This window comes from Amblyomma mixtum, chromosome 1 (genome assembly GCF_055824585.1).
Source record: "Amblyomma mixtum isolate Tamu chromosome 1, ASM5582458v1, whole genome shotgun sequence".
Taxonomy (NCBI): Eukaryota; Metazoa; Arthropoda; class Arachnida; order Ixodida; family Ixodidae; genus Amblyomma; species Amblyomma mixtum.
The window spans coordinates 60579087-60606992 of NC_143012.1; the positions used below are offsets into that span (position 1 = coordinate 60579087).

At 49.7% G+C, this 27906-nt stretch overlaps 1 long non-coding RNA gene and 1 pseudogene across 1 annotated transcript; one reads left to right on the plus strand and one right to left on the minus strand.

The window, feature by feature from the left end:
• Positions 1-694: 694 nt before the first annotated feature.
• LOC149366424 (uncharacterized) lies at positions 695-27275 on the minus strand. Its single transcript, XR_016283848.1, has 3 exons — positions 27119-27275; positions 26018-26122; positions 695-1987 (listed from the first exon to the last, which is right to left on the minus strand). It is a non-coding gene; the product is annotated as an uncharacterized LOC149366424 (long non-coding RNA).
• On the plus strand, positions 8305-11953 carry LOC149366425 (uncharacterized; annotated as a pseudogene).
• Positions 27276-27906: the final 631 nt, after the last annotated feature.

The window sequence follows — 27906 nt, forward strand, 5'->3', positions numbered from 1 at the left end:
CCTTGCCCAAAATTGTGAAGGGAAAGGCCGGACAGGAGACGGGAGTCGAGTTTGGGGACGAGGGGAGCTACTGCCGACAGCCTTCCAGTCCGACTAATAAACTTCGGGGAGCTTCCTTTGTCACCCCTGCCTTGACTACGGCGCCGCGTACATGAGGGAAGACGCCGTCAAAATGCGCGGCTGTCTACAGCCCCGACAAAGCAACAACTGCATGCACGCTTCCGCTGCGTGTGCGCTAGGTGTGGTTCTGATTGGTAGTGCCCAATCTCGGTACTGGGTGACTGAAATGGGCGAGTGAAATGCGTTTTCGCCCGAGCTTTTCATTTTGAATTTTCAGAGTGGAATAACTTTCGTTTGCGTGCTCCGATTTCAATCATTCTTTTTGCTCTGGTCTCTGGAAAGCATGGCGAATCTATTTAATGATATTAACTGGTACTGAGGAAATCATCGCGGTGCCCCTTTAAGGAGGAGCTTAAGGGGGGACGAGGGTCTTAAAACTGACCTTTTTTTTTATGGCTATAATCTCATGAAATTTTACACAAAGATGTATTTTTCTCTTCTGATTCCAAAAATGTAGTCATAATTGAGCTGCTCATCTTAGATCAAAAGTTATCATAAATTCTAGAATGTAATTATGTAATTTCTTACGCAGCTTTAATGAACTTCCTCATTACATTTTGTTGTTTTTAATTACATGAATTGATAGCTAGCAAATTTCCATATCCAATGGCATTCTTACTTATTTTGTTTAGACCATGTATAAATAGCAATTTGCAATTGGCTTAACAAGTTGCAGTGTCAAATACTGGGACCTTTTACTCTCGACACAGTATAACAGGGTGACATGCCTTCAGAGAAAATCGAAGAATGTCACCCGGTATGGGAACTCTCTGGCTATCAATTCCTGTAAATAAAAGCAACAAAATGCAATGAGAAAGTTCATTAAAGCTGCATAAGAAATTACCTAATTACATTCTAGACTTTGAAAGATTTAAGACCGCCAGCTCAGTTATGATTACATATTTGGAATCAAAAGAGAAAAATGCATCTGTGTGCAAACTTTCATGACATTCCAGCCATAAATAAAAAAAGTTATTTTTAAAACCCTTATCCCCCCCTAAGTGTCCTCTCCGATTGAAGAATGAACACATGGTTCTGCACATCTACTCAGCTAAACTATGATAAACCCCTACCATTTTAGTGTTGGACACTGAATATCCTAGAACCATGGGCGTCTGCACGAGGAGCAAGGCCTGGAATGCCGTATATTTTTATGCACTCTCTGAAAACAACTACACAGCCTGATTAGCATGCTTTGGTGATTGTAACTTTTTGCATTTTGATTATCAATATTAATTCTTGGCTCATTAATAAAATCCAATGCACGTCCTCCAAGCCTAGCACTAACTTGCTGTTCTAATTTTCGTTTTATGAGGGTAGTTTAAACCACAAATAGTGCCTTTTTGGTGCCAACTCGCGGCGTACCCCATCCCCAGCCAACGGGTGTCCCCCCTGAAAAAAGTTCTGCGGACGCCCTTGCCCAGAGCACTGCATCTTTTGCCATGTCTCCTTTACACACGTTTTCCCCAGAAAGTTGGAAGCAGCAGTGTGCTGCCACAAAGAAATACATGCATAAACAATGCAGCAATGGCTGAAAGAAAGCTGCAGAAAAGCACAATCACCCCGAACAAGTAAGGCAGAGCCTTTGAAAAATAATGGAATAACTTGAATCCAACTTTCTGAAGCAGCTATACGGGTGCATTCTGGTGGATATTAATACGTAATTACTCTCTAACTGGAATATATTCCAGTTTCAGGGTTCACATTAAATATGTTGGACTATGGTCAACACATTCAGATCAAAGGATACTCGGTTTTACAGGATACAAGCATCAACCTATGGGTCTCCTGATGTTGCCAGCGGTTCCCCTTGGAAGATTCTGCTGGCAATTAGCAGTCCTCGTCTTTTCAACATGATTTATGACACCTGTGAGATGGAAAAAAAGAAAACAGCCCAAATGAAAATAACGTCCCAAAGCCACAATCAGCATTGTTATACTATGTGCATTTAACAATAATAACATGAATGACACGAGGACATGTGAAAGGGAAGATAAATAATGGGATGGAAGAGTGTCAAGACTTTGTCCTTGCTCGGTGCAGGCTATTAAAACGCTTAAATGTTAATCCTTGAATGATTCTATAACAGCAGAGCGCGGTGGTTTCTTTGCCACAAAAATAAAATTAAAATTGATATGCTCTTTTTTTTTTAACTTGTCGGCACGATCAGTAGGCTACAAGTACCGCCACCTGCATCACCTACATCGGGCCCCAAAACAGATAGCAGCGCTTTAAGCACGGTATCACAGTTTCTCGGGAGTCTAGGCGCATATGAACCATGCCTTTTATGGCTCCACTAGTCCTCGAGAAAGCAACCATCACGACAATCGGAGAATTGCACTCACTCAGCGATTAAAAGCAGAATGGACCGCATGAACCTCAGAACAAAGTAAATGGCACATCGACTTTAGTCACGCCCGTTAGAGCTGAAAGCAGCTACGTAAAGCTCTCTCACAACTGTGTCAGCAACACTGTCACATAAGAACACAGAGAACCATTCAATTTTTAGCGGCTAGCCAGTGCAAATCGGCACCTTAGCACTTGTTGCGTTTACTTGCACGCGGGTGCACGCGATGAATTCTCCACTTCGAATGGCAAAGTACTTACCTGCACCAAAGGTAACTGATCTAACTCTGGTTACACGAGTAGCTTTGACTGCGGCAAATGATCTGCATCTGTGGCTAGACATTTGCAAAGCTACGGCTTTGCTCCGACTGGTAAAAGCGCCAACGGGTCGGAAACCCGCCAAGCACGCGCAAACACAAAGCACGATTTCTATATGACATGATGCGGCTTGACATGCATTGAGCCGCATGAAGCCAGACCAGCAGTACAAGCACAAAAATAAGACGTATTTTTGAGCAAAAATTGGCAAACGCCTGAGTTTACTTGCCATATGACAGCACCTGGCCGCACTCGAAGTTGTTGCCACTGTTGATGCTCTTAGCGATGCAGCTTTCTTTTCTTGCCAATGCGGCTTGGCTTGGCTTGTAATGTTTGGCGTCCCAAAGCGACTCATTTTTTTCATCCATGAGAGACGCCGTAATTAAGGGCTTGGTGAAGGGCTCCGCAAATTTCGACCACCTGATCCGTACGAAAAGCAATTTGACGCTTTTCCCGATAGCAATCCTTCGCCCTTCGCGCACAGACACTCAGATGAGGAACGCAACCATCCCTTTTCTCGTGTTTAGCATGTTTGGCCCGTGAAATCTGCAAGCCGGCTGAGTTTCCAATTTACTGGTTGGGTCACATCTAAAGAACTACGTTGGATCATACATTGCGTAAGCTGGGCAATAAATTACACTCGGTTTACATGTTCAGTGACGGCCGCGGTAGTGGTTATGGTGCTCGGCTGCTGACCCGGAAGACGCGGGTTCGAGTCCGGCCGCGGCGGTGGAATTTCGATGGAGCGAAATTCTAGAGGCCCGTGATTCTGTGCGATGTCAGTGCACATCAAAGAACAGGTCGCGGAGTTTTTAGTTCCTCGTGATGAACCACATGCCGCTGTCACGTTGTCGCAAGTTTTTCTTACCTTTCTCTTACGATGAACAGAGCGTGATATCATGCGCATTTGGAAAATTAGTACAAAGGATCCGATGTTGCTTGAAAGAGAAACGAGTATTTCTTTCTCTCGACTGCTGTCCAGCCGCATGCAGTATTTGTAATGTTCACGTAATTTTAAGGAATCAGCTTTCCCACAAATTTTTCATTCCCGAGTCATGAATACATGTCCGAATCGAGCTGCGACGCCACGTAGTTTACAGAAATATATTATCATATCTTCAATCATTATCGCAACCGCTCGTCGATATAGTTTTCACAATTTAGCTTTGCACTGGCCGCCGAGTTTTTGTTTTTCCTTCATGGCTGTGAGTATATCAACAATGACAACAAATTAGAGTGCATGCTCTAGTACATGTGATCATGCGAGTGCTGCCGTATGGAAAGCAAGCTCAGGCATTTGCAAATTTGTGCTCAACAGATCCGTGCTTTTTTTTGGTTATGCTGCATGTCTGGCTTCATGCGACTCAATGCATGTCAAGCCGCAGCAATGTGTCATAATGAAATCTTGCTTTGCCTTTTGCTTGGCGGGTTTGACCCGTTCACGCTTGTATACCAATAGGAGCTAGCAGAGCTCCGCCACAGATGCAAATCATTTTTTCGCGGTCGAGGCTATATATCCGGGTAACCATGCAGTTAAGCAGTTAACTTTCATGCAGGTTTGAGGAACTTTCCATTCGAAGCCAGCCAAGCTGCTAGCCATTGAATGGACCTATGTGTTCTTCTCTGACTCTAGCTGACGCAGTCGTGAGTGGGCTTTCCGTAGCTGCTTGCAGCTCTAGCGGGCGTGGCTATACATCTAGTCGACGCGCCGTTTACTTTGTTCTGAGGTTTATGCCGTCCACATATACTGCTTTTAAAGCAAAAGCTTTACTACTTGCACTTTCAAGCCTTTGCCGAGCGACGGCGGTGCACATGAAATGACCTTTCGCATGACCTCTGTGTGACGTCACGCCGAAGAGCTGGGCGACCCATAGAGTAGTAAGAAACTCTATGGGGCGACCATCTCGCGCCGTCTGCGAGTAGTGGCGGTGCCACCACCGGCGAAATATCTTCCACATGGTGTGGGCGTGTACTCAAAATCCCCACGTCCCCCCTTCCCCTACCCCTTCCAGAGAGGCATGGGAGACTGCCCTCCTCAACTGCTCCTCGCTTGAGTCCCAAAGGGCTCTGGTGAAACGGGTCGAGAGACGGGGCATTGTCATGCGGTGTCCCGGACTAGGGACGCCGACCATGTAGCGGGGCCACTCTGTGGCTCCCAAACTCTATTTCAGTAATTAAAAGTTTTCACCACCACCACCACCGGCGGCCTTAGATTAGATTGGATTACATTAGATTAGATAATTAAATTGGATTGCATTGGATTTCATTTAATTGGATTATATTACATTAGATTAGATTAGATTGGATTGTATAACCGATGCATCACCACAAGTCTAACCACCAGCTACACTACCACCCTAACTATATACCAGCTGAACCATGGCGTAGGTACGGATATTGGTGATATGCAAAATTACTTGTACGTCGGCCAACACTGGGTGCAAAATTTCGGCCGCCATCTTGGTTACGTCGAGAAGCACGGAGCACTGCGGATGACGTCATGTGAATACCTCCTATAGACCTTATGCAAAATTGCTGCCATCTATTGGAGAAAAGAAGAACCAGCAGAAATCCGCCATGTTGGAGGATGACTGAAGCTCGTTCCGCCTCTACTCTCTGGATTTAGGCGTGCCCTGCGTTAGCTTCCTTACTGCTGTGCTGGCTCGAAAATCTTATTTCCTGTCACTTGAGCCTGTAAACATGACTGAATGGTCAGTCGACCTGTTTCTGCTGCCCAAGTTTCCAAGCGACTTCGCAGACACTTACTACGCGTCCAAAACACTTTCCGAACGCCACCTGGTACGGAGATACAAGTTTTTCACGTAGTCCTACGTCAGTTTGCCGACGCTGAACACCAAGAAATGTACGAAGCAAGTGTAATTTTCGTTTACGGCTAAAAATGTGCGCATCTCAGTCTAGTTTGAGTCAGTTTTTATTTGGTTGGATACTTTTTGCGAACGGGCATGCCGCTTGAATTGCTGATGTGGTAGCGTTTTCTGTGTGTTGCGTCGACACCGAAAGCGAACGATAGTAAACTTCACGCTCATGTTGGCAGTGTCGAAAAAAGTGGCCTGTCAACATGCGACGCTTTTCGTTTTCCTTGAAAAGTTCATACAGCATTTGTTTGTTTGCCCTAGTGCTCTAGCGCCCAGAGCCCCTAGTTTGCCTTAGTGCCCTAGACAGAGAAAGAAAACACGTTATTATTATTACCGGGCACATAGACCCCTAGGTCCTCGCACGACCCCACTACACAACTGTTTACCATTCTTGGACTATCGCCGTTAAAAACACGTAGCCCGTGAATGCAGCAGTGTCTGTGGCTTTACCACGACGAGCAAGCAGTTGTGCACTGAGATTTTTGGAGGATTCTACACGCGTTATGCATTCCCGCTACTAGTTGCAACTATGGTACCGCTTGAGCGGCTTCCCTTACGGTCCTTTCTTTTTTTTTACACAACGCACGGTTTCGGGGAAACCGGTCGGTTAAGTGAAATCGCTACATGCAATGATGCAATCAAGCCGTCGCTCCACAAAATAGGCACCTTTCCCTGGTCTAACAGAAACGATTGACTGACTTGCAGTGCACAAACGTTTCGTGCCACGGGCACTTGACCCTTGCTGGTGTTTCCGTCGAAACAAATATTCGCACTAAAAACTAACGAGTGTAACCGCTGCGGCGGATAACGCTAGGAGCGATGGTTCTGACAAAGCGCGACCCGTACCACTGAACAGCTGATCACGATTACTCTCTTGTGAGGCCGATAATCGCAGCACTTCACGGGCAATTGCAGGAGAAAAACTACTTTTGTGTGATATTTTCTTCGTGCCTACAAACCTTATTTCTAATTTCATGTGATACATGGCGATAACGCAATGCGTTTCGCGACGTCTCGACATGTAGCGACGGTATACTGCAGCATTTGTATCGCCGATGTCGGGGATCGAAGTCCAAAAATAGAAATGCGCTCAAATCAAGCACTCTTGCCTTTTTTCCTTGGGCGTCTTTTTAACCTTTCTGCGTACAGCAAGACACTAAGCAATATATGGGCATGCTGAGGACGGTGAAACTCGAGCGCGCGCGACGAGCGTGTACCAGTACGTGCTGTGAATCCGGCGGCTATCCTCCAACATGGCGGATCGCGCGCGGCGACCGCTAGATGGCAGTGCATTTCGCATAAGGTCTATAAGGAGGTATTCACATGACGTCATCCGCAAGGGGCGCTAGCGGCCGACGCGGCATTCGCCATGTTGGTGGTCGCGCGCGCGGCCGCCGCAGCCAGCCGCAGCGTTTGAATAGCTGGTGATGGGTGAAATGTGAGTGTATTTCGCATCTCGCCGCACGTAATTTCTGTCCGACCCGTGCCGCCGCGTGACTGAGTGAATATTCCGTGAACTGTGCGAAGCAGAAAAGAGCGGGTGCGCTCAGAAGGTTCTACTTTGTGAAAAGGTCGACCCCCCGTAGGAATGCGGAGGCACCGGCATGGTGTGCGACGTATACAAGACTGCTGCCGCGCGTTGAATTCACCGGTATCGAGGCCCACCTTGTGCACGGCTTAAGTTTGCTGGCAGGCCAAGGAATTAAAGGATATAAACCTATGAGAGAGTGCAATTACTTGACAAGCGGGTGAGTCCAAGAGCCGTGCTGTGGGTGCCGACGTCCGCGGTGCGGACAGCCGAAATGCCGTTTTTGAAGAGGTGAGTAATTCGAAGGGTCTGTTCACTTAGCTGTAGCTTAACTTGTCATCTCTACCTGCTGAAAGTGACGTGTTACAACTGAATCTAGCGGAATGGCTGCACACTGCGTGGCTGCGAAAACGGTCTTGTGCATACGAAGCAGCGCTACGTAGCTACAATCAAAACTGCAAAACATTCTCGCTGTGTCTGCCGTTCGTGCTGCGAGCGCATGGCAGTATTTGTTTGGCCGTTCTGTCGGGTAAATAAGGCAGCTATGACGCTTTGCCTTTCTGCTGAAAGACCGTACGTCTGAGAAGCGTCAGCAGTTCGTGGACTACAGCTAGGCGCTTGAATTATCAATTTCTGCGGTGGCAGTTCTGGAATTTCGGTAATTAATCGTGCTGTTTATCCACGATGTGCCCTGCATGACTAGCTGACAGTTAACTGATATTAAAAGCTGCAAGTCGTGTACGTTCTTGCGTGCAGCGCAGCCAGCCAGTTTTGCTGCCCAGTTGAGGCAACTCGGTTATATCACGGCGCAGAAGAATTCTGCTGCAAACTTCATGCACAATACGCGCTCCACAAAGATAAGTGGTCGCTGACGTATTCATCAACGTACAAATATGTTACGGATCACTAACAGTTCAGGCCGGGTACCTCACGGCGCACCGTGACACTGCGCGAGCTGGCCTGAAACGACCGCAAACATGGCGCGCCTGCCGCGACGACGCTCGCGCCGTCTGGTAGCGCGGCCTCAGTGAATACCTCCTATACATGCTCCGTGCGCCCGAAGCAGCCGTAGAGTCTTTGCGTGCCGAAGTTTTTTGCGCAACGTGCGGCGTTGACATGGCGGAACATCGGCGTTTTCCGAACTCTGACCACGAGATGTGGAAAAACGATTTAGAAGCCCTTCCGCATTTGTCAGACAGTGCTTTGGCAGACTTGTGTGCGTTGGCAGGGCCGTCGAGTCGGCAGCAGAATAAGTCCTACATATTTGCTGTCGAATCGTATACGCTCCCTTCATCGGTATCTACCAACGCCTGCGACTCAAGGTGCGTATGCTTGATTTCTAGGATTCCTTGTAAACACTGCTCCTAGCCAGAGGCCACTTGCGCGAACGTTTTTACTCAAGCGTGCGCTGCTCACGAGCGGGGACAGTCAGCGATATCGTATATGAAGAGTAAAAAAAAGCCAACAAAAACATACTGCTTACTCCTGAGCAGCACAGAACATGCGACTGCAAATGTTGGCTGTACAGTTCTTGTGAGCACAGGGCTCCGTGGCGCAGGGCTTGCGTAGTCTCATGGCTAGTTGCGCACCGTGCTCATAGCTACACACGATCCCGGCGCGACATTCTCGCGTCTTGGCCACTGCTCATGAAGTGTTGCTTTCAATATTACGCGACAGCGGATGCAGCTCTTTCGGTTGAAAAGCCGCCGGCCTCGTTGTAGTTCGCACCGCCTCGTAGTAGTAGTCCGCACCGCGCGTCGGGAATATTCCTTTCGGGTGTCCTCCCAGATATGAGGATATGAGAGACAGGCGTCATTTCGTTTCCTTAAGACCAATTTTCATTTCGTTTTCCTGCCCTTACGGCGCGGTTCGGGTGTCCACCGAGATATGAGAGACAGGCATCATTTCCTTTCCTGCCGGAAAGGCATTGCACGGAACAGGCGATGGCGTTCTGTTCCATGGACTCCTTGGCAACGCTGCAACATGCTCTCGCGAAGCTTAAGCATCCTTCAATTTTTTTTATGTATTAATGGATGGCATGGAATGATTACTCATACACCCCACTTCACCATGTAATCTTTCTGCACAGAAACGTTGGTGTTATCTTCTACATATGATCTTTGTGTCTGCTATACAAATTATATAGTGATAGCACGTTCTCGTGTGGTACCCTGTACATTGATTGGGGCATGCCTTAAGTCTTAAATGTGAAAGCAATGCATTGCTTCACCATAGCTTACATGGCCTCTTTCCTCTCATTTGCATACTTACAGTAGACACACCGGTTATACCTCAGAAGGACTACTGCTGAGCTGTAGTTGAGCCAAAATTTGCATGAATTTATCAGAGCAAGGCATGCATATGCATTAACTACAAGTCAAGTCGTGATTTATTCACAGGCTTCATGAGAAATTTGAAGTGCTGCTGTACAACGAATAAGTGAAATCATTCTGTGTACTTAAAAACTTTTATTTCTGTTTCGTTCACAGACTCGGCATCATCTATGCAAGGGCTACTTGCTTTCGAAGCCAGAAAAAGATGGGCCGGCCGTACAAGGTCCTTTTGGCATTTTTAAACAGTGGTTCAATCACTGATGCGACATGCGAGTGCGCTGCTGGATCAAGTGGATCCTGTAGCCACATTCTTGCTGCTGTGCGGCTCATGATTTTCCTAAAGAAAAAAGGATTTCAAGAAGCACCACCAGAGCTAGCTTGCACTGAGCTCCCTCAGCAATGGAGGCGCCCTCGACAGCACAACATCAGACCTATGAGCGTGCTGGACATTGATTGGAGGTGCCCTCGTGAAGGCGGCACACTTCTGCCAACACCAGCAAAGGTGTATGATGCTCAAGCAAAAAAGCTGGAGGAGCAGCAACAGCTGGACAGTTTTCACAAGCTGGGCGAAAGTCTCCATCAACTTGGAAGCAGTGAATTCGCTGCTGTCCTGTGTGCTGCAAAGGGGCCTTTCAGTGACACAAAACTGGGAATGGTGCCTTCTGGTTCACCACTGTCCTACCAGCAAACAAAGCTGCCTGCAGGCTTCAAGACATGGACAAATATTCCAGTGGGAAGTGGAGCATTTGCACCAGTTCCAGAGCTATTTCTATTTGACGGAGCTGTGTAACATACCTTTCCCAACACATTCAGTGAAGATGAATGGAGTATACTGAAGGTAAGTATAACTTAGGTCTAGTACCTCAATTTAGTTTTCCTCTTTGTGCAGTTTTGCGAACTGCAACCCTGTAATATGGTTGTCCGAAATTGTGCAAGCATGCACACCGCTGCCTGCTATAGTAGCTATAGAGTTCCTTGTAGAGTTGAACATAAGGTAGGTGCATCTGTAAAAACAGCAGACTTCAATGATGCATGAAGAAGGGTACATCATGGAGCATGGCGAGACTTAACCCTATTAAAATGAAAGAGATCACAGAACTTATTTCTACCTGAGTCGAGACCAACAACAAAAATGAGGCACCCAACAGCAAGCTGCTAGACGTTGCTGGTTCACACTTTGTTCTATTTCCTGCAGGAAATCCAGGTGTCTCCCGAAGATGCCAGACAACTTGAGCGGAATTCAAGGCAACAGGCACAAAGCTCCTGCTGGAAGGAGGGCCGGCTCAACAGATTGACTGCATCCTGCTTCGGCAGGGTACTGAAGAGCGACCAGTGGACCAACAAGGGCCTGCGGAACCTTATTGACCCAAAGGACTTGTCCCGTGTCCGTGCAATTCAGTACGGCCGGAGAAACGAAAGTGCTGCCTCAGCCAGATATTGTGCTACTATGAGGCGCCTTGGCCATCAAATCACTCTTCAGCACTGCGGATTGGTGGTACACCCAACATCTCCATGGCTAGGCGCCAGCCCCGACAGGCTTGTGTACGACCCAGAAGAGCTGACCACGAATACTATGCTCAAGTAGTTGGCCAAATGGCTCTCACAGAATGCCAGTGGGCAGACTTTGTTGTCTGTTCAGAAAAATGGACTGCCATAGAGCGCATCCGTTTCGATGAAGCAGAGTGGGCATGCATGAAGACAAAGCTGGACAGCTTTTTTTTTTACTCAAATGCTGCCACATGTTGTACGCAGACACAGTGCCACATAAAGACTTAACAAAAGTCAGTGGATGCTTGGAATGTGTTACTAGTGAATATACATGTGTAAGAAAGAGAGTTGGGGTTTGCTGCCCCAGCGGCTAGCGCCGATGAAGGAGAGGAAGAAGACAGAAGACAAAGTTGACGAAGCTCCAACAAGCTCTGGTGCGCGCTTGCGAACGCCGGCGTACTGAGAAGCACTGCTGGAACAAGGACTGTGGCCGTACACACTACCTGTGCGAGTTCCCACATTACACTTGGTGGAGGTGCTGCTTGCTCTTCTCCTGGAGCTACGCCACGATGCCCAGGCTACCAGGCTCTGCCACGACAACCAAAACTTCAGCCCAACCTGTACCCACCGCTGTCGTCTCTTCCGGTGCCGTCCGGAAGCGCGACCCTGCGATTTTCAGCGGCACTGACGACACAGATGTAGAAGATTGGCTAGCCTCCTACGAATGCGAGTGCTTACAACAAATGGGATGACGTCGTTAAGCTCACGAATGTCATCTTCTACTTGACCGATGTCACCAATTTGTGGTTCCGCAACCACGAAGCGGATTTTACTACCTGGACGGCTCTAAAAACCAGCCTGACGGACGTCTTTGGCCGCCCCGCTGTCCAAAAACTTCGTGCTGAACAACGGTTGCGCAGTCGTGCCCAGCAGAACGGCGAGAACTTCACCAGTTATATCGAGGACGTCATTGATTTGTGTAAGCAGCTGAATCCATCTATGAGCGAGGCTGACAAAATCCGACACATTCTGAAAAGGATTGAGGACGATGCGTTTCAAATGTTGTTGTCTAAAGATCCCCAAACCGTCTCCGACGTGGTGTCTTTGTGTCAGAACTACGATGAGCTCCGCAAGCAGCGACATGTCCCCCGCCGTACCATTTGCTCGGACGACACCATTTCGAGCTTGGCAGCAGACAGTCCTGCCCACGATCAGCCGACACTTCTTCAGCACATCAAGCAGTTTGTGCGGGAGGAGGTCGCTCGTCAATTATCGCTGGTTACCTGCCAACCTGCTCCAACGCCATCGCTGTCGCCCTCTATTCAGCGTGTCATCCAGGAGCAGGTAGCTGAGGTCCTGCCGCCTGCTAATCCACCCCCTCTGGTCACTGCACCGCTGACATATGCTGAAGCAGTCGCCCGGCCACGACCTCAGCCGGTTATGCCTGCTTATGCGCCACCTGTCAACGTATACTCTCAGCTTCAGCTCGCCCCTGCACTGCCCCTCCCTCACCATCCTCTGCCTCGCACTGGTCCCCGCCCTGTGAATCCGTGGCGCACCCCAGATAACCGCCCAATTTGCTATGCCTGTGGCCTCGCTGGTCATGTGGCCCGCTGGTGCCGCACACGCGGATCCTGTCCTTACGACTACGGGCACCCACCGACGTACGATGTTCCGTTGCCTTCCGTCCCTGTCACTTCTCCTCTGCCGCCTCCGAATCCCTCTCCGCCTCGCTCTGACTCCTACAACCGAAGCCATCGGTCGCCATCTCCTCGACGCCGTTCGCTCTCTCCTATGCGCCGCTGGTCCCCACCACTTCAAGCGGAAAACAAGGCGCCGCAGTTCCGGAGACAAGAACTGCGCCGTCAACGACCGTCTCAAGCCCTATCGCCGCTCCTATGAACGTTATTGAAGTGATCGTTGAAGGTGTTACTGTTGACGCGCTTATTGACACTGGTGCTGCCGTGTCCATCATTAGTCGCAACTTGTGCCGCAAATTAAAACAAGTGATGACGCCGCTTTCTGACCTTTCGCTTTGCACCGCCAGCGCTGACCCCATTCGCCCTCTCGCAGCGTGCACTGCCCGCCTCGTCATCCAAGGTCTCTCGTACACCACTGAGTTCTTCGTTCTCGCCCGCTCCTCTCATGACATCATCCTCGGGTGGGACTTTCTGTCCGCGCATCGCGCCATCATTGACTGTGCACGTGCTGAAATTGATTTGTCGCCGCTGTGTGATGCTCTTGTGGACGCCGCCCCTGTTACTGCCGCGCCTATTCTCGCCGCTGACGACGTCGACGTGCCAGCTTTCTCTTCTGTTCTTGTGCCGCTGACCTGTGCTGCCCTCTCTGACGCAACTGTTCTTTATTCACCCTCTCCTCTTTGTGCGCACCGCAAGTCTGTTTTGCTCCCTAATGCTGTGCTCACCCTTTCTGGTGGTTGTGGCGCTCTGTACATTGCGAACCCGTTGCCTTTCCCCACCACTTTACTTCGGGGAGAATCGCTTGGCACGGTTGATGTCATCGATCTCGACGACGCTTCTCCTGTCCTTGATGACCCTGACGCCCATGACATCAACGCCCTCACCCCTCCCGCCGACGTCCACGACCCGTCCTCCCCGGATATGTTTTCCCATTCTGTCGATGCCGCTCTACCACCTCACCAACGCGCCCAGCTCATCGCTTTGCTGCAGCGCTTCCGCGCATCCGTCGACTCTCCTCAAGCACCGTTGGGTCATGCAACAGCGGTTCGCCACCATATCGACACTGGTACACATGGACCCCTGCGCCAACGCCCCTATCGCGTCTCCTCCGCCGAGCGCCGCATCATTGATGAACAGGTGAACGACATGCTAAACCGCGGCGTGATCCAGCCCTCTCACAGCCCGTGGGCTTCTCCATGCAGTCGTGCTCGTCAAGAAAAAGGACGGCTTCATTCGATTCTGCGTTGACTACCGCCGGCTAAACAAAATTACTCGGAAGGACGTCTACCCCCTGCCTCGTATAGATGACGCGCTGGATTGCCTACAGGGAGCGGAGTACTTTTCTTCGTTGGATCGGCGCTCTGGGTACTGGCAGGTGCCGATGGCCGACGTTGATCGCCCGAAAACAGCTTTCATCACACCTGATGGGCTGTATGAATTTAATGTGATGCCCTTTGGTCTGTGCAACGCGCCTGCCACTTTTGAGCGTATGATGGACAACATCCTCCGTGGGCTTAAATGGCAGACATGTCTCTGCTACTTGGACGATGTTGTCATCTTCTCCCAGAATTTTCCGTCTCATCTTCTTCGCCTGGAGAGTGTTCTCTGCTGTCTCAGTGACGCTGGCCTGCAGCTGAACTTGAAACAAGTGTCACTTTGGCGCCCGACAGCTGACTATTCTAGGCCACGTCGTGTCCAAGGATGGTGTACTCCCGGACCCTGCCAAGCTCCGTGCAGTTGCTGATTTCCCGAAGCTCACATCCCTGAAAGAACTCAGAAGCTTTCTTGGCCTTTGCTCCTACTTTCGCCGGTTCGTCAAGAATTTTGCTGCTGTTATCGCCCCGCTGACGCAACTTCTCGCTGGTAGCCACGACTTGTCGGCTTGGTCCCCTGCATGTGACGAAGCTTTTGTTACGCTGCGCCAGCTCCTCACCTCTCCTCCGATCTTGCGCCATTTCGACCCTTCCGCGCCTACAGAACTGCACACAGACGCCAGCGACATTGGTCTCGGTGCCGTTCTAGCTCAGCGGAAACCTGGTTTCAATGAGTACGTTGTTGCTTAGGGGGCGCTGCAAGCGTTCGTCACGAGCGGACGTGCGATTTATGGGCTCCGTTGACAATCTTCGATTGCGGCGGATTAGAATATTGGATCACCGTATATTTACCATCCACGGGTTGCCTTCAACGCCTGACATCGCCTGGTACGACCAGTGAGCCTGTGAGTGCCACATTTTCGGTGCTAAAGCCTGTCTGACTTCTCGTCACCCCGAGAAGAGCGCTAACCCTAACGGCCAAGGGGTTGGGGTGCCTTACCGCCGCGGAGACGCCGGTGCGCCCGTGGATGCGCGGCATAGCGTTCGCGCAACGCGGGTCTAACGACGCTCGCCAGTGAGTGCTCCCGCTTCATTCATCACTACCACGACCACGATGAATTCTCTAAGAGGCTACGACCCGACGGAGATGGACTTCAGTCATGTACCAACATCCCAGCAGCAGCTGATGCCCCCGCAGGATCTCCCGAAGGAAGACAACAGCCATGGCTGGAACATATGGTCCCGGCGCAACAACGACAGAGCGGCGCAAGCTAAATCCACGCCTCCCAAGGAAGAGCCGGAGAAGAAAGAACGCCGAGAGCCTCCTGCACCAAGACCTCCGCGTCTACCGAGTCTCAGGAATTTTCCATACAAAGTCATCATTCGACCTAAAACCACGGTGGATCTGCAATCTGTGGCTTCACGCTCCTACGATCTCGAATTAGGGATCCAAGCTGCCCTCAACACCCCTCTACAGGAAAAGCCAACGCTGCGCGTTGTTAGCCAGCAGAACATTATAATGGTGTGTACTCACTGTGAGGAAGACGCGTTCCGCCTCGCCAAGCTTAATTGTCTGCACCTCGACGGCAAGAGTATAACGGTCACCGCCTATGTTGCCTTGCCAGAGGATGTTTGCAGGGGTGTCATACATAATATCAAGCCTGAAGTGAGTGATGACTCTATCTTCCAAGACGTCTCCTCACCCAGCCATACTATCCTGGGAGCGCGCCGACTGGGCAAGACTACGTCGGCAGTCATCGTCTTCGCCGGGCAGAAGGTTCCCTTCGCGGTCAACTACGGGTGGTCAGAGCGCCGCTGCTACATCTACCGTAAAACGAGGGCTGCTTGTATCAACTGTGGAACGCCAGGTCACCGAGCAGACGTCTGCCCGAAACCCAAGGGGGCTGCTTGCCAAACCTGTGGAACGCCGAGTCCAGATGAGACGCACGAGTGCACACCCGTTTGCGCGCTGTGCAAGGGCCCGCACAAGACTTATGCAAGAGACTGCAAGGAGAAATTCCAGAGACCGCTGAACAAGAACGCTAGTACCGCGTCATCAGACGTGGCATCAACAACGCAACTTGAAGATGACGAAGGTAGGAGCAGGTCAAGGCAGAAGAGGCAGCCTGCACAGCGACACAGAGGAGCGTCGTCATCAGTCTCCCGCTCTCGTTCCGCCTCCCGCGGCCGTTCCAGCTCAAGACGCCGGGCAACAGGCTCCACCCAGAACGGCAGTCACGTGGAGGCGGGTAAAGAACAAGGGAAGGAGAACCTCATCAAGACCACCGGGGCGCTGAAGAAGACGTCCTCGGGCCAGCCTTCAGATTCGAAGGTGAGCTTTGCAGAGTGGCCTCCCCTCCCCTCGTCCTCCCCTCAGAATAACACGGAGTTGGCAGCACTCAAAAAAGAGATAGAAAGTCTGAAAAAACAAGTCAGTGCTTTAACCATCCAAAACCAAGAGCTTAAGCGAGCAACTACTAACGCAATAACGCCGGTAACTCAGCCGACTCCTCAAAACCAAAAACAGCAGGTAGTACCTAGCTCCCAGCCCGCCTTAGGCGAGGTCTATCAACAAATTATCCAAGAACTGAGGTCCTTCAAGGAGGAGTTCCAAGCTTTTCCAATTTACGTGAACGCCCAATTCCAAGAAATTCGAGAGCAGATTGCAAACAACCGACGATACACGGAGACGGCAATTTCTGCACTTCGGAAGGAACATGCGTATAAAAGACATAAGTCGAAATTCGCTCGTACAATGCAAGTGGACGAGCCATCCGATACGGATTCAACATGCCAGCCAAACCTAGAGTAAAGATCTGGCAGTGGAACTGCCGGGGATACAGGAGAAAGCAGGCTGCTCTAAATCTCCTTATATCTCAGGAATCTGACCCACCGGCAGCTATCCTAATTCAAGAACCCCACCTAATACCTATTAAACTCCAAGACTATGTGACTTACCAGCACGACCAGTTAACTGCCACGTTAGTGCACAAATTATACACTGCCATATTGCACGACCCTTTCGAGCCGGATATTGCGCACTGCTATATAACTATTCTTCCTCTCCAAAGAGGAGCGGCAAGCACGCACGTATTGAACGTATACAGCCCTCCTAAAGACAGGCACGCAAAATTGGGCTCCCTCATAAAGAAATTTCTGACCTTAGCGGGCCATTCCCCCTGCGTGATTGGGGGCGACTTCAACGCACCACACCCTTCATGGGGCTACCCGGCAGCGACACCAAAAGGCAGAAAACTGGAAGAAGTAGTGACGCAAGAAGGGTTATCGACCCTCACCGATCCCACTTACCCTACGAGGCTGGGAAACAGTGTCAGTAGAGATACGTGTCCTGACCTGACGTTCACCAAGAACATACAAAGCGCCATTTGGAAGAATACCGAACAGCACCTGGGAAGCGATCACTTCATACTCTCTCTGGAGATAAGCACAAATGCGTGCAAGCGCAAAATAGGCATCGCAAGAGTTACGAACTGGGACAGGTGGAGAAAGGCCCACACATCTACTGCAAACCCTATTACCGACCTAGAGGAATGGGTTAAAGATGAGGTGCACACTTTGAAAGCCTTTACAAAAGAGGTCTGCACGACAGAGGACTGCCCAGCGGTCGATCCGCACCTTCTACATTTATGGGAAGCGAGGCACTCATTGACAAAGAGGTGGCGCAGACAACGGCTTAACCGCAAACTCAAGAAAAAAATAGAGGAGATAAACAAAAAGGCAGAAGCCTATGCCATATCCTTAACCAGACAGAACTGGAATTCGCTCTGTGATGGTATTCAGGGGAAGTTAGGGGTGTCAAAGACTTGGAAGCTCCTACGTGTCCTAATCGACCCCAGCAGCAGCAAGTCGGCCACTAAAGACAGGCTCACGAAGATCGTACACGCCACCCCTGGTACGGACACAGAGTTGATGGAAAAGCTCAAGACCAGGTATCTGTGCACGGACCAAGTCGTGGAACAGCCGGAGTATTCTGGGCTGCCGAATCCCGAGCTGGACATCCCACTCACGAAAGAAGAAATCAAAGCAGAAATCGCGGCCATGAGAAAAAATGCAGCTCCAGGTCCAGATCAGATAACAGCGAAGCTCTTATTTAACCTCAGCGATGACACCATCACCTCGCTGGTGGAATGCTTCAATGAGCAGCATTGGGCTACTGGAACGTTACCAATATCCTGGAAGACAGCCGAGGTTCGGTTCATTCCGAAGCCGAACAAACCCCTTAAACTGGATAATCTAAGGCCGATATCGCTGACCTCGTTTGGGGAAACTCATAGAGAGGGTCATCAACACGAGACTGAGTAGATACTTAGAAGATAACAACCTCCTACCTAACACTCAATTCGGCTTTCGCCCTCACCTATCAACACCGGACGCCCTATTGTATTTGTACAAAGACCTCCATGAGACACCTCCCAAGTCACAGACAAGGGCCATCCTGGCACTAGATTTGAAAGGAGCGTTCGATAACGTTCTACATAAAAATATCCTGCAAAGCCTCGCCGATACCAACTGTGGCGCAAGAACCTACAACTATATCAAAAACTTCTTATCAGCCAGGCAAGCCACTATAAACTTCGGTGGAATAAAATCAGATCCCATCACTCTAGGCCCGAGGGGAACTCCGCAAGGGGCGGTACTGTCACCCCTCTTGTTCAACTTGACTATGAAAGATCTACCAGGCCTTCTTTCCGAAATTCCCGGCATCAAACACACATTGTATGCGGATGATATCACTGTCTGGTGCAACTCGGGGAGTGACGCCGAGATCGAGGAGCGTCTTCAAGCAGCAGCGGACACGGTGGCCCGGTACGCCAGAGAGAGAGGCCTCCAGTGTGCGCCGGAAAAAGTCCGAGTTGCTAATTCTGAAGAACCCGAGGACACCCCTAGCGCAGAACATCTCGGTGTATATAGAGAGCCACCCAGTACAGAAACCCACGGAGATCAAGATCCTAGGGCAGTATATCCCGCAGGGGCGACAGAACACCACCACAATGAAGAAGCTTACAACATCCACCGAGCAAATCCTCCGGATGATACATCGTATCAGAAATAAACACCATGGCATGAAGGAAAGGGACACCATCCGCTTAGTGCAAGCTTTCGTGATCTCGCGGATAATGTACGGGACGGCATTCCTTAACCTCTCCAGGTCGGAAATTGAAAAGTTGGAGACACTCATCAGGAAAGCCTACAAGACGGCACTGGGGCTACCGAACTCCACGCCAACGGCCAAGCTCATGGCTCTAGGAATACATAATACCCTCAAAGAGATGTGGGAAGCACAATGGCTCTCACAACTCAATAGGCTCGCACTCACAACACCCGGCAGAGAACTGCTCGAGAAGATCCATGTTAATCAGCCCTATACAATTGACCAAAGGGAAGAGGTCCCACGCGATGTAAGAAGACGCATCAACGTGCACCCCATTCCGCGGAATATGCATCCCGCATATAACATCGAGAGGAGGAAGGCAAGAGGGGAAGCCCTGCAGAAGAAATGGGACAAGCAGACTAACACCCTTTACGTGGACGCAGCAGGACCACAGAATGGAGTCATGACTATTGTAGTCTCAACGCCTTCAGGGTCGATGGTGAACTGCGCCTCGGTGAAAACATCTAACCCCACTCACGCAGAGGAGGCAGCTATTGCATTAGCTGTAGCATATAACCCTAATGCCGTTGTGCTCACTGATTCCCAGAACGCCTGTCGCAACTACAATTCCGAATTAATTCATAAGTCAGGGTTGTCATTGCTGACTAAGCATCCACCCAACCAAGCCTCAATCATCTGGTTTCCCGGTCACCTGGAACTACCAGGAGGAAACGAAGCCGCTCACAGGCATGCCCGAGCTCTTCTATACCGGGCGTCTCCCCCTGATGACCATGAAGGGTGCCGTGACCTGATAGGTTTAGCAGTGTATACTGACAATCTCGCGCCGTACAGAACAGCCAGAAAGGAGTACCCAACACCACACAAATCCCTCAATAAGTTAGAAGAGAACACCCTTAGGAGACTACAAACCAACACATACCCAACACCAGCTAAATTACACCTGTGGTACCCTACACTATACTCTCCGCAGTGCCCACACTGTGGAGAGGTAGCTAACCTCTACCATATGGTGTGGGCATGCCAATTTAATCCCTTACTTGACCCCATTCCCAACCCCTCGGAGGAGCAGTGGGAGGCTATTCTGCTCAGCGATGATCCTGACCGTCAGCACTGGCTGGTGGGGAGGGCCACCGCAGCAGCAGCAGCCAATGGACTACCGGACTAGGCGGCCCACCCACATGTTCTGAAAATACTGAATAAATAAAGATGTTTTCAATCAATCAATCAATCGTCGTTGTATACGCGAGCCGTGCGCTCACAAAAGCGGAGACTAATTATTCCGTCACAGAAAAAGAATGTTTGGCAATTATTTGGCCGATCACAAAATTTAGTCCTTATTTATATGGGCGCCCGTTCGATGTAATTACAGATCACCATGCCCTTTGTTGGCTGTCGTCACTCAAAGATCCATCTGGCCGCCTCGCTTGTTGGGCTCTGCGTTTACAAGATTACGACATTCGAGTCATTTATCGTTCCGGTCGTAAACACTCCGACACCGACGCTCTCTCGCGCTCCCCTGTGACCTCTGAGCCTGACTCGCCATCTATTTCCGGCCTCACACCTTCTCTTGACACTATTGATATGGCTTCTGAGCAGCGCAAAGATCCTTGGATTACTTCTCTTCTGGATTTCTTAGACAACCGATCAGCCCGCCTCCCTTGTCGAGCGCTCCGTCGTCAAGCTCATCACTTTGTCGTGCGTGACCAGCTGCTGTACCGTCGGAACTACCTCCCCGATGGTCGCAAATGGCTGCTCGTGATCCCCAGGCATCTCCGCTCCGCCATTTGTGCCACTTATCACGACGACCCGCAATGTGCTCATGCCGGTGTGCTGAAAACTTTTACCCGCCTGCGCCTTCGGTATTATTGGCAGGGTATGTACCGTTTTGTCCGCCAGTACATACGCTCTTGTCTGGAATGTCAGCGGCGCAAGAACCCACCACCGCACTCACCTGCTCCTCTGCAACCGTTACCGTGTCCGGCCCGGCCATTCGACCGTGTTGGAATCGACCTTTATGGCCCTCTTCCCAGCACTGCCGCAGGGCACCGCTGGATCATCGTCGCCATTGATCATCTCACGCGCTATGCCGAAACTGCCCCGTTGCCAGCTGCGACGGCCTCTGACGTAGCCGGTTTCATACTTCAGCACATCATTCTTCGTCACGGTGCACCTCAGGAATTGCTCAGCGACCGGGGTCGCGTCTTCTTGTCCGGCGTCGTGAAAGCCCTCCTTCAGGAGTGTCATATCGTTCACCGCACGACGTCTTCGTACCATCCGCAGACAAGCGGCATGACCGAGCGCTTTAACCGGACCCTCGGCGACATGATGGCCAAGTACATTTCTGCCGATCACTCAGACTGGGACCGCGTTCTACCTTTCGTTTACATATGCCTACAACTCTGCAACACAAGCCACTACTGGTTTTCCCCCGTATTTTCTTCTGTACGGACGCGAGCCTTCCTCCATCATGGACACCGTACTTCCTTACCGCCCCGATTCGTCCGAATTTACAACCGTTTCTCAGGCCGCTGCGCATGCCGAAGAATGCCGTCAACTCGCCCGTTCTTTTACTTCACACGACCAGCACAGTCAGAAAAGCTCCCGTGCCGCTTCTCCCGGTCTGCCGCCGCCCTATCTTCCTGAATCCTTGGTTTGGCTTTGGGTGCCCTCTTCCAGCCCAGGACAGTCTGCAAAACTGCTGAGCAAATACCAGGGCCCCTATCGCGTTGTGCAGCAGACATCGCCAGTTAACTATCTCATGGAGCCCATCACGCCTTCGTCTGATCATCGCCGCCGCGGCCGTGAAATTGTGCACTTAGACCGCCTGAAGCCGTACTACGACCCAGCCATCGTCTCGTGCCCTTAGGCCGCCAGGATGGCGCCTTTTCATCCCGGGGGTATTGTAAGAAAGAGAGTTGGGGTTTGCTGCCCTAGCGGCTAGCGCCGATGAAGGAGAGGAAGAAGACAGAAGACAAAGTTGACGAAGCTCCAACAAGCTCTGGTGCGCGCTTGCGAACGCCGGCGTACTGAGAAGCACTGCTGGAACAAGGACTGTGGCCGTCCACACTACCTGTGCGAGTCCCCACATTACACATGCTACAGCTACAAGTTTTGTCTCCTTATTCAATTGCTCTGAATAACATGATACAGAGAAGTATTGTTAAAGTATGCAAAATATACAAGCAGCACAACAAAACAAGGAAGCAATGAAAAAAACATCCATACATCACAAAAGACATCATTACAAATGTAGCAATGCCAGAAATATAAATATAAAATAGTGAATAAATGAGTAAGAACTACAGCCCGACATGTTAACAGAAGACTCTTCATTACCTATACATACAAAACATGCCGCTTACTACTGCGATCCTTTGGAACAAAAATTTCGAGAGGGCACTTTGGTGAACCAAAGTGCGATGAGGCGAAAGCTTTTCGTGCAACGCTCTCCAGGGTCTTTATGCTAGACAAGAACTGCATAGGCATTAGCAGGAAGCCGGCGTAGCGTAGTGGTTGGCATACTCAGCTATGGAACGGAAGGATGGTGGTTAGAATCTCGCCGTCCACAAGATTTTAGGATTTTTTTTCTTATCGAGTGACTCATCAGCGCACAGATCCCACGCAGATTTTCGCTCCATGAGCATAGAAAAGCTTTCGCCTTAAAAGTGCCTATAAATAGCCTGCCAGCACAACCTACCAGCTTTCTATGAATGACCTGTATGCAGTAATACATGATCCCTTAAATCACATCTGATCTGCAGGCCAGTGGGCCACAAAGGAAAAGAATCTGGACATACAAAGTCCACAAACCACATGAAAATGAGAGCACCTAAGTTATTAAGTGTCCATGATGCGATATCATTTTTAATTTTATTTGAATGCCAGTCTCCGCCTGCTTCTCCTTGAGCTAGGCAGTAGGCATGGTCATCCTGGCTGCTCTCACAGTTTGAGCATCCTCTGCCACAAGCCACTTTTAACGCAATAGCTGGGTACGCTACCTCTACACCACCAAGGAAAACTCTTTCAGTGAATATAAACAGACTTCTTACAAGCACTTTGCCTCGTACAGTGTGTACATCAGACTACAGCTACCACTACTAGCTATCACTCTGATGGAGAAGTGCGGTTTTCAGATAGGTTCGGCCTCATTTTTCGTGTGGTTTGCAGACAATATGCACCCGACTTTGCCAGTGGGAGCGCAACACATTTTATGCTTGGTACAAAGTGGAGAATAAAAAGTGGTAAGCAACACTATTCAGATTTCATAGTAGAAGGAAAATTGGGCATAAAAGAGTATGTCAGCAACTAAAACACATCAATGTGATGGCATAAAGTATACAGGCCTTACTACTACAACGTACATCAGAAGCATGTGAAAGCACGGGCTGCATTAGCGTTGTGCCTCATCTCAAGTGCTTTAAATGCTGTTGCTGCACAAAGCATACAATGTAGAAAAATGCTTCAAAAGTATGTATTACATATATTAAGCACAGTGACAAATGTGAAGCATCATTCGTATGGCTATGCCTTAATGGCACAAACTGCACAAGACTTGAATAAAGCAATGCTCACAATAGTCAAGAGTATACAACACGAAAGGATTCTTGAATGGAGAAAGCACTTATGGACATGCATTTCACTGGAACAACAAGCTTCGCCGCTGCAGTGGCTATATGGTGTTCGCCTGTTCACTAAAGATACGGGTTCGACTCCGGCCACGGCGGTTGCATTTCGATCCAGGCGAAATGCTGGGGCCCGTGTACTATGCCATGTCAGTGCAAGTTAAAGAATTTCAGGTCGTCAACATTTTCGGAGCCCTCCACTGTAGCACCCCTCATAGCCTGAGTCCCTTGGGGATGTGAAAAGCCATCAAAAAGCAAAAAAAAAAACAATGACCTTGCAGAACAGGTTACGTAAAACAAGCAGAGTTTGTACAAAGAACCCGCGTCTTTCAGGTCAGCAGCCGAGCACCATAACCAGAGTGGTGCCCACTGCGGTGGCTCAATGGCTATGGTGCTCGGCTGCTGACCCGAAAGACGCGGCCGCGGCGGTTGAATTTCTTTGGAGGAGAAATTCTAGAGGCCCGTGTACTGTGCGATGTCAGTGCACGTACAAGAACCCCAGGTGGTCGAAATTTCCGGAGCCCTCCACTACGGCGTCTCTCATAGCCTGACGCTTTGGGAAGTTAGACCCCATAAACCATAACCCAAAGCAAAGCTTGTAAGAAGGGATAAAATACAACAAATAACAGACAGGCTGGAGCACTGCCTCAATTCATTCAGGCAGATAAATGTAGGAAGAGCAACAAATACAGAACAAAAATAGATAACAGTGCTGCAAATGCAGCGCTGCGTAGCCTCTTTTGTGTTAGGTCTTCATTGCACACGTGCTGTTTATCTGCCATGGTAAGCTCGCATGGAGCTGTTATGAAAATGCATCGGCATTGTTTTGGCACTGAATTAGAGAACTTTGGAAATTTGTGAGGATAGTTGCTACTGTCCAAATCTGATTAATCATTGGAGCTAGAGTAAGAGGGATTGGTCGGTCAAAAACATGATACCCCTTGATTCGCTGTATTCTCCGCTCCACGTGTATCCTGAGCGATGCAATCTCTTTAGTTTCCTGCACCTGGCCTCTTGAAAATGTGCCGCCTCTTAAAAATGGGGGTGTGTTCAATTTCACGCCCATCTTTTTCAAAAGATCATCAATAACGAACCCCTTGTCTGCCATAACACTGTCATTCTTTTCAAAATCTAGCTCCAAAAACCCACTCCTTACTACACACTCTCTGTCGGAAGTGGAGCCTGTAAACAGCTCAGACACAAATGTTACGAGCCCATTAGGAGAAACCCCTATGAGTCCTTTGAACGTGTTCGAGGATTTGTAAGAGGAATAGGTGCTCGACTGAAGTGACAGAGATGATGGCACTTCACAGCGAATCTCTGTGGCATCTAGGATTACTCTTGTTGAGGCATAGTCACCAACAAACACAGCTGGCATGTGCTCATTAATCACGTTTCTAGCTGCCCACAAGGGTAAACTGCCCAATTTGTTATACAGAAAATTCAGCCAGGATGTGCATATTCTTGACACTGTAGACTGTGCGATGCCAAACCTATGTGCTAGGTCAGCCTCAAACAATCCGAGACGCAGCCTAACCAAGACTAAGAAGAGCTGATTCTCAGCGCTCAACTTCCTCTTGCGGCCCTTTGCCGACCTAGCTGAACTGTTGCCCTCAGAACGCAGAACATTGCAGCCATCGTCCCCAGGTTCCAGGAAGACCAGGAGAGATATGAAGTGCTCATAGCTTGGCAGCCCGCTATAGAAATGCACATCTTCATCACAATCTTTGAAATGTTCAATAGAAAAAGCAGATGTTCTTTCTTTCTCTAAAGTAAGCTGGTGAGCCATGGCAGTTTTCTCTGTTCGTAGTTCAAGAACTTCAGCCCTTGCTGACTGCAGCTGTTCTTTTAAAAGACCACACTCATCGTGAAGCTTCCGGATGTCTTTGTTTTGCTTCTCGACAATGGCAACAAGACGCTCAATTTCTCCCTGATGTGATTGATCTGAAGATGCAAGCTCCGGCAGATCTTCAGTTTCTGCCTCCATGCTGGCATCTCTAGAAGTAGACAGTGCCTGTTCTGCTGTCAGACTTGGCGTGTGATCTTGTGCGGGCAGCAGCTGATTCTGCGGCTTGGCGCCTTGTTTAGGTGGCAGTGCTCCACGCTGCTTTGGTGGCTTGCGTTGTTGGCACTGCTTACCAAAGCTAAACACAGACGGCACTGCTGTTTCTCGGAGAATGTTATGGCCACTAGCCACACCAGGAATGAAATCATGCACTCGAAAATGTTTAGAGCATACTTTTGTGTACTTGGTCACAGCAAAATTTGGGCCTTCATCTCTTCGTATGGCTACAATCCACTTCTTATGCAGTGTGGCGTCCTTCGGGAAACGGTGAAAGGACACCTATAAAGAAAGACAGAGCTGTAACCTGATCTTCATTTTCTAGTACCTTTTGCAACAAAATGACTCAACCAAATTGTTAGAAGTTGCTCTGTATCTTGTCACCGCATGAAAACTTTCCTATTCTCAAAAAGCGACAGCTTAACTAAACGTCCCAAGCATAAGATGGTAACATCGGACACGCACTTCTAGTCTGCGGTGGAGAGTTTCAAGTTGTTGCGGCTCTTGTGATATCACCTAGCCCCTGAAGCACAACCGTGAGCATAGTTGTTTTAAGCGAAGTACCAACTAACAAAGTGAAACCACAGCGCAAATATGTTTAAAGGGCACTGCGTTCGTACTTTCGTTGCTTATATGTATACAGAGCCGCGCTCGAGATCGGGCTCAGTGCGTGGAACCGAGTGCCAGGTTTAAAACTTAGCTTCATTTTCTCCTCAGGGATCCGCTCGAGAGGCAAGCCTGCTCACATGCGACGGTCGTCGTACTATTTTAAATGATGCCACTTTTTTTTTTTTAATCAGTTTGCGCCGCGAAAAAATTCTGGGCGCATGAAGCACATTCATGGGCACGTCACGCAGCCGAATCCTCGACGCGACTGGGTGCAGAAATGCGACATACGAAACCTATGCGCCACCTCCTACACCGAGAATACCGAATAACCGCTAGCGTCATTCGATTCCGTACGTGACACAATGCGCCTGTTTCTACTCCTAAGCGGCGCGAAGCTTCAGCTTGCAACGAGGCACCGTGGGAAACCGGCGGCACGGACGCACTCTACGTGCAAGCTGGTGCCGCAGCTCATCAAACGACGCAGAATATAATCTTGTCGTAATTTTACACATTCCCGCTACGAAAAACGGTTAGCGTAGGGCAAGCTTCCTTTATATGTCTCAGCTGTACACCAAACAAGTCGGAGTCTCTCCCCAGACGCGATCATTTTATCACCGAAGAACAAACGCACCCGCGAGTAGCATTTACAATGCTGTGACACGTACATACCTTGTTTCCGTTGCTGTCGGTGACTCCACGCTGTTTACACAGTGGAACGCAGCAGTGAAACGGCATCTTTGCGGCAACAAAGGTAACAAAACGTGCAATGAACGCATACGTGCCGAGCGAGCCACAATATGGTGCCGTAGAAGCGTCGGTAGCGTCGTCTGCGCTCCTCGACGTAACCAATATGGAGCTCCCGGAGCACTTGGTGCTTCACTGCGACGGGTTGTCCCCTCCACAGGCAGATGGCGCCACCTTCCCGCGGGCGCTGGGATTTGAAGCAGGCGAAGGGGAACAGGAGGGAGAGCGCGGTGCTAATAGGCGCACACCAACAAAAGCCGTGTCCACCACGAAGCATAGAGCTAATATCCACGAAGGCCCGGCTACAACGATGGTGGCAGATGACGCGGCGGTGTACTATTCCGCGAACTGAACCGACACAGACGTAGTCGCGGTGCACATACGTTGTGACTTCTGGTTGCGTGTGCTTCGTTCTGTTTTTTTCTCTTCGTTATTTTTTTTCTTTTCTTTCTTTTTTTCTTCGGCTAGGACACAAATTCTGTGCCCGCCCGCTACAAAGGGCAATGCCACAATATCATCATCATCATCAAGGCCACCGGCAGGAGAGGCCCTTCGTATTCCTAATGCATTGGAAAGAATGTGGCGGAAGTGACGTCAAAATTTAGGCTTAAAAAGTCGGGCCATTAGCAACGTTGTCGTTGTTGCCATAGAGTTTCTTACTACTACCTAGAGGGAAAGCTGGCGGCGCTGCACTTCAGCCAACATGGACGCTC